Raw genomic sequence first — 9,065 nt, 5'->3', positions numbered from 1 at the left:
ATGTGAGATGTCAACTTCTGAGATGTCGACTATGGTGCTGTGCTGGTGATGAAGCTGGACTCCCATGGGAAGGTCACAGGTTCACATCCCCAGGCCTCCCAACCACGCCAGGTTCACATGCACACGCCTGTGGCTCATGCTGGCCAAGAATAGGGTGAATGGTGGTGTGAACACCCTGTTAGCACTGCCTGTTTTTTTTGTCTCATGAAAGAGAGACAAAAACAGAGAGAGAAAGAGAGAGAGAGAGAGAAAGACAAAGAAGGAGGAGGTGGAAGGGAGGAAGACACATCCTCCCTGTACTTCCAAACCTTTTCCCTTGGAATCTCCTCCAAACATGACTCACACACACACACAATGTAGCCAACGACAGCTCAGATTCCAAATTCGGATTACAAATCCCAGTCCTGGAAGGTTGAGAAATATACTGGGCATGTGTGCATGCATGCCCCAAATCCTGATGAGGTGGAGCAATGGAGCAAGAAGGACTGCAACATGACCACGCCCCACTAGAAGTGTGTCTCCTCTCTCCCCCTGTCTCTGGTGAGTGCACACCTCTCTGACAATAAGAGAGAGAGAGAGGAAGAAATGGAGAAACTCATGTGAGGAAATTGGAAAGGATGACCTCAGAGAACTAGTTAAAGAACGACTACGAGAAACTGAGAAGGATGTGGGTATAGAGATGGTTAGTGGCAACAAAATTACATATGGATAAAATGAATGATTTCTTCTTTCTTTCTTTCTTTCTTTCTTTCTTTCTTTCTTTCTTTTTTTCTCCCTTCCTTTCTTCCTTCCTTCCTTTCTTTTTTTATTTTGTTAGAGAGAAATTTTTGCTATCGGGTGCATGCACTCATCAGAAAGACAGAGCCAGAAGGGAACCAGCAGTTAGCGTAATGGCTATGTTGCTGGACTCCCACGTAGTCGACCGCGGTTCGCTTAAAACTCACGCCGGGCACATGTGCGTGTGTGCCCAAGATCCCGAGAGGAGAATGGAGGAGAAGGGACTGCAGCATGGCCATCCCCCTCTGGGGGTGATTTCTTGCTTTCTGTCTCTCTGTCTCTCTCTGTCTGTCTGGCAAGCGCACACGCCCTGTAGCAAAAATCTCTCCAAAAAAAAAAAGAAAGAAAGAAAGACAGAGCCAGAGAGACAGAAAGTGAGAAGTCACCTCCCCAGCAGGGATGGCCACACCGCAACCCCCTCTCCTCCAGTCACCTCTCAGGATTTGGGGCACACAAGCACATGTGTCCAGCACGAGTGTTAAGTCACTGGATCCAGGACTCAAACCACAGTCGACTACATGGAGTCCAGCAGCTAACCATTCGCTATCTGCTGGTCCCAACATGAAAAATGGCTTTCTTTTTTTTAGATTTATAGATTTATTACAGTAAGAAGCATGTTACAGTGAGATCTACAAACATACGGAATTATATAGAGAACAGTATTTACATTTTTAAGTTATCCTTTTGCAATGAAGAGGATGAAGTACAGCATACGTTTCACAACAAAGAAAAGAATAATAGACATGGCAGAAATCGAGTTAACGGTCAGAGTAACAGCTCTCTGTTCAGGATACATGTGGGAACTTCTCGTCAGAAAGCTACATCTTCTTCAGCTGATTGTCCAAATCATCCTTATTAAATAAGGATGATTCAGGGCCGTTTTGCCAGAAATCCGTTTGGCAGGATCATAGACTAACATTTTTGAGAGCCGATCCAAACTATTTTCATCCAAGTTTTTTACATGGGCTGCTAGACTTCCTGGCTCCCACTTGGGAAATGTATTCTTATCGTCCTGTAAAGATTCCACTTCTGGCCACCCTTCACTATTGGGGGTGTCCAAAGCTCTGAACATTCTGAAGAGTTGGTCAGTTTCTGAATCCCCATGGCAAAGGGGTTTCTTGGTGGCTGATTCTGCAAATACGGTTCCTACACTCCAAATGTCCATTGGAGTGGAGTAACAAACAGGCTAACCTCAGCAATACTTCCGGACATCTGTAACAGAGCGCCACTATCTCATGGGTGTATCATTGGCCTTCCAAAATCTCGGGCAAGGCCAAAATCAGCCAGTGTAATTGTTCCTTAGTCACCGATTCATAGCTTTTAAGTCTCCATGAAGAACTCTTCTAGAGTGACAAAACACAATCCCTTGAAGAATTTGGTACAAATAACTCTTAACAAGTGAAGAGACCATGAACTGACCAGGAGGGATAGAAATCCAAGTATCTCTTGAGATCCATGGAGAGAAATTTAAAGATGAGACACAGCCTGGAATTCTGCATGAGCACATCTTGAAGACTGACTATATTTGGATGATGAAGTTCTTTTTTTTTTTGGAGAGATTTTTGCTATAGGGCACATGCACTCGCCAGACAGGCAGAGAGAGACAGAGAGACAGAAACTGAGACATCACCCCCAGGGGTCCTGCCAATTGTATTCTTGTACTGAAAAGTCACACGTACCCCACAAATAGATAGAATTATGTTATGCAATGTTTAAAAAGATTATCACATAGGCTACATGAATAGTCGCTTAGGGACCAGCAGTTAGTGTAATAGCTATGTCGCTGGACTCCCATGTAGTCGACCGCGGTTCAAGTCTCGGACCCAGTGGCTTAAACTCACGCCAGGCACATGTGCGTGCGTGCCCAGGATCCCAAGAGGAGAATGGAGGAGAAGGGATTACGGTGTGGCCATCTCCCCTGGGGGGTGATTTCTCGATTTCTGTCTCTCCATCTCTGTCTTTCTGGTGAGAGCACGCGTCCTATAACAAAAACCTCTCCAAAAAAAATAGTCGCCTAAGCTATCCAGAGTTCCGTACACTCTATGGTGTTCACGCAGCAATCGAATCATGGAATGATGCCTTTCTCAGAAGTGACCCATGACTGTGGAGATGTGTACGAATCAACAGCTTTCTTGAATGTACACCCCAACATGTTAGAAGATATCGTTCAAAACAAGAAGATACCATTGAAAATAGCAATAATGAGACCCACCCATGGCCTGGTGGTGAAGGCAAATGAAACCTTCATGGCTGACCAAGTTCAAGTCCCAGACCCAGTGGCTTGACAAACATGCCAGGAGCATATGTGTGTATTACCCAAAACCCTGAAGGGAGGGAGAAATGGAGAAGGGACTGCAGCTGTGGTCATTCCCATAAAGAGTACTCACTCTCTGGGACCAGCAGTTAGCATAATGGCTATGTTGCCGGACTCCCATGTAGTTGACCACGGTTCGAGTCCTGGACCTGGTGGCTTAAACTCACGCCAGGCGCATGTATGTGTGCCCAAGATCCCGAGAGGAGAAAAGAGGAGAAAGGATTGTAGAGTTGCCATCTCCCCTGGGTGACTTCCTGCTTTCTGTCTCTCTGTCTCTCTCTTTCTGGTGAGCGCATGCACTCGTGCCCTATAGCAAAAAACTCTCCAAAAAAAAAAGAGTGCTCACTCTCTCTTGTCTCTCTCTGTCTCCCATGAGTACATGTGCCTCTGACAAGTTTTTTCTTTAAATAGCAACAATGAAGACAAAAAATGCCTAGAAATAAACTTAAGAAATATGCAAGAACTTATAAAGAATACTTTTTAAGTTCTTCTAGAATGCAAAAGAAGAAAATTAAATGCATGAAAGGCATTTTGTTGTGTAATTTGAACAATCAACATCATAATATAATTATCCCTAAATTACTCTAAAGTTTAACTTGTTCCAAATAAAATCCCAAAGGAATTGTTTTAGAAGTTAGACATGCTGATTCTAAATTTCACAGGAAACCACAGATAACCCAGAAAAAAAATTAAAAGTAACTAAAATGAAAACATCTCCATTTAAAAAATGAACCCTTTTTTTTTTTGGAGAGGTTTTTGCTATAGGGTGTGTGGCCTCGACAGAGAGACAGAGACAGACAGAGAGACAGAAAGTGAGAAATCACCCCCCAGGGGGGATGGCCACGCCACAATCCCTTCTCCTCCATTCTCCTCTTGGGATCTTGGGCACACATGCACATGCGCCTGGCATGAGTTTAAGCCACAGGGTCCGGAACTGGAACCGCAGTTGACTACATGGGAGTCCAGCAACATAGCCATTATGCCAACTGATGGTCCCAAAACATGGGCCTTTTTTTTTCTGTTATAGAGCATGTGAGCTCACCAGAGACAGAGAGAGAAAGAGAGAAACTAATCCCAAGGAGGGATGGCCACACCACAATCCCTTCTCCTCCATTCTTCTCTTGGGATTTTAGGTACACATGCACTCACCCCACCTGGAGTGATTTTTTCAGCCACTGGGTCCAGGACTCAAACCACACAGTTGGCCATGTGGGATGTAGCCACCTTAACCTCCACACCAAGAAAAAGATTCCCAAAAGACCAATAAGCACATGAAAAATTGGTCAACCTCAGCCATCATGAAAATGCAAAATAAAACTACAATGCAACACAGTTGGCCATGTGGGATGTAGCCACCTTAACCTCCACAACAAGAAAAAGATTCTCGAAAGACCAATAAGCACATGAAAAATTGGTCAACCTCAGCCATCGTGAAAATGCAAAATAAAACTACAATGCAACACCACCAGATATGTACCAAGAGGACAACAGTTAAAAACTGACAAGACCAAATGGTGCTGAGGATTTGAAGCAAATGAAGCTCTCGTACTTGCATCTTGTTAGGAGTGTACAATGGTACAATCACTTTGGAAAAAGAATTGAAGATTTCTTAAAAAGCTGAAGGGATGCCCTATTATATAGCAATTCCATTTCTGGGTATTTACCATGCCACATACCATATAAAAAAGAAAAAGAAATCTAGAAAAAATAAAAAATAAAGAATGTTCATAGCAGCTTCCTTCTTTTTATTTATCTATTTTTTTCCCCCTTGGAGAGACTTTTGCTATAGGGCACGTGCACTCACTGGAGAGACAGAAAGCAAGAAATCACCCCAGGGAGAATGGCCATGCTGCCATCACTTCTTCTCCATTCTACTCTCGGGATCTTGGGCACGCACGCACGCACACCTGGTGTGTTTTTAAGCTGCTGGGTCTGGGACTCGAACCACAATCGACTACGTGGGAGTCCAGCAATGTAACCATTACATCATCTGCTAATCCCCATAGCAGCTTTATTCTTAAGAGCTAAAACTGCAAACAACTCAGGTGCTGGTTACCAGGAGAACAAGGAAGACTGATAAACCCAGTGTGGTAGCTTCAGTCAACGGCATCGCTTTCTGTCTCTCTGTCTCTCTCTGTCTGTCTGGCGAGCACACGTGCCCTATAGCAAAAACCTCTCCCCCCACAAAAAAAAGGTGTGAAACAACATGAACAGCAACTTCATGGGGAAGGAAAGAGAAATGGTTTTCCGTCCCATGAAAATAACCTACCTCTGGGAACCAGCAGTTAGCGTAATGGCTATGTCGCTGGACTCCCACGTAGTCGACCGCGGTTCGTGTCCCGGACCCGGGGGCTTAAAACTCACGCCGGGCGCGTGTGCGTGCATGCCCAAGATCCCGAGTGGAGAATGGAGGAGAAGGGATTGCCGCGTGACCATCCCCCCTGGGGGGTGATTTCTCGCTTTCTGTCTCTCTGTCTCTCTCTGTCTGTCTGGCGAGCGCACGCGCCCTACAGTGAAAATCTCTCCAAAAAATAAATAAATAAATAACCTACCTCAAACATTATCATGGGGGAAAAAAATAACATGTTGTTTTAATGCATTTCTATTGGAACTTAAAGAAGAAGAAAAAAAAGTGGTTTATAATTCACTTTTAAAAAGAGAGAAGGAAAACACATGCATACATACATACAACAGCACATATGAAAATGCGTTTATAGAAACCAGCAGTTGGCATAATGGCTATGTCGCTGGCTTCCATGTAGCCGACTGCGATTTGAGTCCCGGATACAGTGACTTAAACTCACGCCGGGCACGTGTGCATGCATGCCCAAGATCCCAAGAGGAGAATGGAGCAGAAGGGATTGAGGCATGGCCATCCCCCCGGGGGTGATTTCTCGCTTTCTGTCTCTCTGTCTCTCTCTGTCTTTCTGGCAAGCACATGCGCCCTATAGCAAAAACCTTTCCGAAAAAAAAAAAAAAGTAAAAAAATAAAGAAAGAAAAGAAAATGTGTTTGTAGATATTTTATAAAACTCCAGGAAGGAACACAAGAAATAATACCACTGCTTGTCCTGGGGGTAGGGAGGGTTTTTGTTTTGTTTTGTTTTCATAGTATATCCTTCTATACATTGTAAATTTTAAACCATCTAAATGGGCTGTCTAATAAAAACTTATATTTTTAAAGTGAGAAGAATTCAGTAGCGTGGAAGACAGGCCAAGTGCTAACCCAACTCTGCTGCTAATTAACTGGGCGAACTTGAGCGGGGCTCTTAAAATCATTGACTGTTCTAGCTGCAAAGAATCTCAGAAATACTCTCATCCTTCACCCGTGTGTTATGGAATTGGAAACAGAAGCCCAGAATAAATTAAGTAACTTAGCCAATGCCACATGCAGGCAGTTCATGGCAGAGCCAACAAAAGCTGTCAACATGTCAGTTTCCTCTTATATAATACGGGAGCGTTGCCGCTGAGAGGAGAAAAGATGAGCCACAGGGACTAGCAGGAAATATTTGCAAATCGTGTAACTGACAAAAGACTTGTATCTAGACGTTCTAACAAACTCTCGAAATTCACAACAGTAAAGGAAATAAAGACGTGTCTAAGAAGACGCTGAAGATCATTAGCTACTAGGGTTATGCAAATGAAAATCACAGTGAGACAACCCCTGTGCATCTGTTCGAATGGCCAAAAGTTAAAAACCAAACCAAAACAAAACAAACCCTGATGGTTCCAAATGCTGGCAAGGACATGGAGCCATGAAAACACTTACACATTGCTAGCTCACAAAATGCTGCAACCACTTTAGAAAATAGCGTGGCATTTCCTTGTAGAGTCAAACATAAATTTCACCAATGCTTCTATAACCTAGCAATTCTCCTTCTGGGTACGTATGCAAGAAAAACAAAAACTTACACTGGCACAGAACCCTATATGCAAATGTTTATAGAAGCTTTATCTATAGTCACCAATAAACTAGAAACAACCCAAATGTTCTTCAACTACGGTATGTCCATGCAATGGAATACTACGCAGCTACGAAGAGGAATAAGCAATTGATAACATGCAATGTTCTGGATGAATGGCATAATGCTGAATGAAAACAGCTAACTTCTAAAAGCTATATATGTCACAGTACCATGTATTTAATTTACTGGAAAAGGTCAACTTGAGAAATGGAGAACAGTGCCTGGTTACAAAGTCATGGGATAGGGAAGCAGTTTGGATGATAAAAAAAAGGGAAGCACAAAGAAATGTGGGAGATGCTGAAACTGGTCTGTGTGATGACAGTGACACTGAATGCATGAATCGATACATTTGTCATATCCATAGAGCTGAATGCCACAAACAGTACATTTCACTGAATGTACATTTTAAAAGAACTCTCTAGCATTCTTGAAAGAACGTCTAAATTATTCCTTGTCGGGGCCAGCAAGGACTCGGAGAAAATATTTGCAAATCATGTAACTGACAAAAGACTTGTATCTAGACGTTCTAACAAACTCTCAAAATTCACAACAGTAAAGGAAATAAAGAAGTGCCTGGACTTCTACGTGGCCAACTGTGGTTCAAGTCCCAGGCCTGGCAGCTTGAAAAATCATGACAGACATGTGTGCCCGTGCAACTCGCGCCAGACACTGACCCTGACAGTACCTTCATCTTGGACTGCCAGCCTCCAGAACCACGGGAAGCCAATCTGCATGGTTTTAGTAGGCGAATACACAGAAGATCCTGGGTTCGGTTCCATTGCCCACCCTTATACACAGGCCTGCACACCCCTGATCCTGGCTGGCTGGGGATGCTGAGTTGGGCAGAAGGGATCATGGCATGTGGCCATGATAGGTCTCATGAAGGTATTTGCCCTCTCTCTCTCTCTCACCAAAGAAATAAAACTGTGTTTGTTTGTTTAATTGCCACGTGGCACATGCATTCAGCAGAGACACAGACATGGGGAGAAAGCACCGACAGTGGGGTGTGCTCATGCCATCATGCTTCCTCTCCCACCTCTCCAACCTGTCGGGATCTGGGGGCAGACAAGGACATGCATCTGGCATGTTTTCCAAGCCACTGGACTCAGGATTTGAACCACGGTTAACCACGTGGCATCTGTCTCTCTTAATCACCAGACTACAGAGCTGGCCCAAGAAATTTAATTTTTAAAAATTCCTTCTTCTCTCTCATCCTCTCAGTCAAAAAGACAGGAGTGAATATCGCTCTGCACATGTAATAACTGAGGCAGGTAAGTTCTCAAGAGGTGCCGGTGGGACCAGCAGTTGGCGTAATGGCTGCGTCATTGGACTCCCATGTAGCTGACTGCGGTTCGAGTCCCAGACCCGGTGGCTACAGCTCACGCTGAGTGCGTGCAGATGCATGCCCAAGATCCCTTGAGGAGAATGGAGGAGAAGGGATTGCGGCGTGGTCATCCTCCCTGGGGGGTGATTTCTCGCTTTCTGTCCCTCTGTCTCTCTCTGTCTTCTGGTGAGCACATGCGCCCTATAGCAAAAACCTCTCCAAAAAGAAAAAGAGGTGAAGACTTGCAGCCTTAGGTGGACATATCAGTTGTAGCCTGGAGGTCCCCTGAGCTTCAGGCATCTCTGTCATTCAGGGAGCGCTGCAAACCTCAGCTGATTGTCCATTTGTCAAAGATTGTTTTCACACCATTACGCTGTGTCCCGGTTGTCTCAGAGATAAGCGCAGCCTTTTCATTGCTGAGATATAAAAGATGTTCGGAGAAAAATAGAAAGGCATTTATTTATATTATCGTAAGCGTTTAAAAATGATTTCCCATGAATAGGCTATTTTCCTCCATTCTGTCTGGTTATTACCATTTTTATTCTCTAGTTGTAAAAATATATGTTTGCTATGTGTCTGAGGAACAATGTCACTCTCTTCCATCCATCACGCAGTCTCCCTTCCCTCACCACCTAGCAGGAAGGGAAAGGCGCTGCCGGATCACACGGGGCATCCTCGGAAAGCACA

At 44.2% G+C, this 9,065-nt stretch overlaps 1 pseudogene; it reads right to left on the bottom strand.

The window, feature by feature from the left end:
• Positions 1-1,595: 1,595 nt before the first annotated feature.
• LOC106734800 (cyclin-dependent kinase 1-like) lies at positions 1,596-7,788 on the bottom strand (annotated as a pseudogene).
• Between the last annotated feature and the right edge of the window lie 1,277 nt (positions 7,789-9,065).

The sequence above is a fragment of the Tupaia chinensis genome, unplaced genomic scaffold (assembly GCF_000334495.1).
Source record: "Tupaia chinensis unplaced genomic scaffold, TupChi_1.0 Scaffold000222_1, whole genome shotgun sequence".
NCBI classification, from domain to species: Eukaryota; Metazoa; Chordata; class Mammalia; order Scandentia; family Tupaiidae; genus Tupaia; species Tupaia belangeri.
Note: the sequence above shows the minus strand (reverse complement) of the source record. Positions and strands in the feature narration are given on the sequence as shown.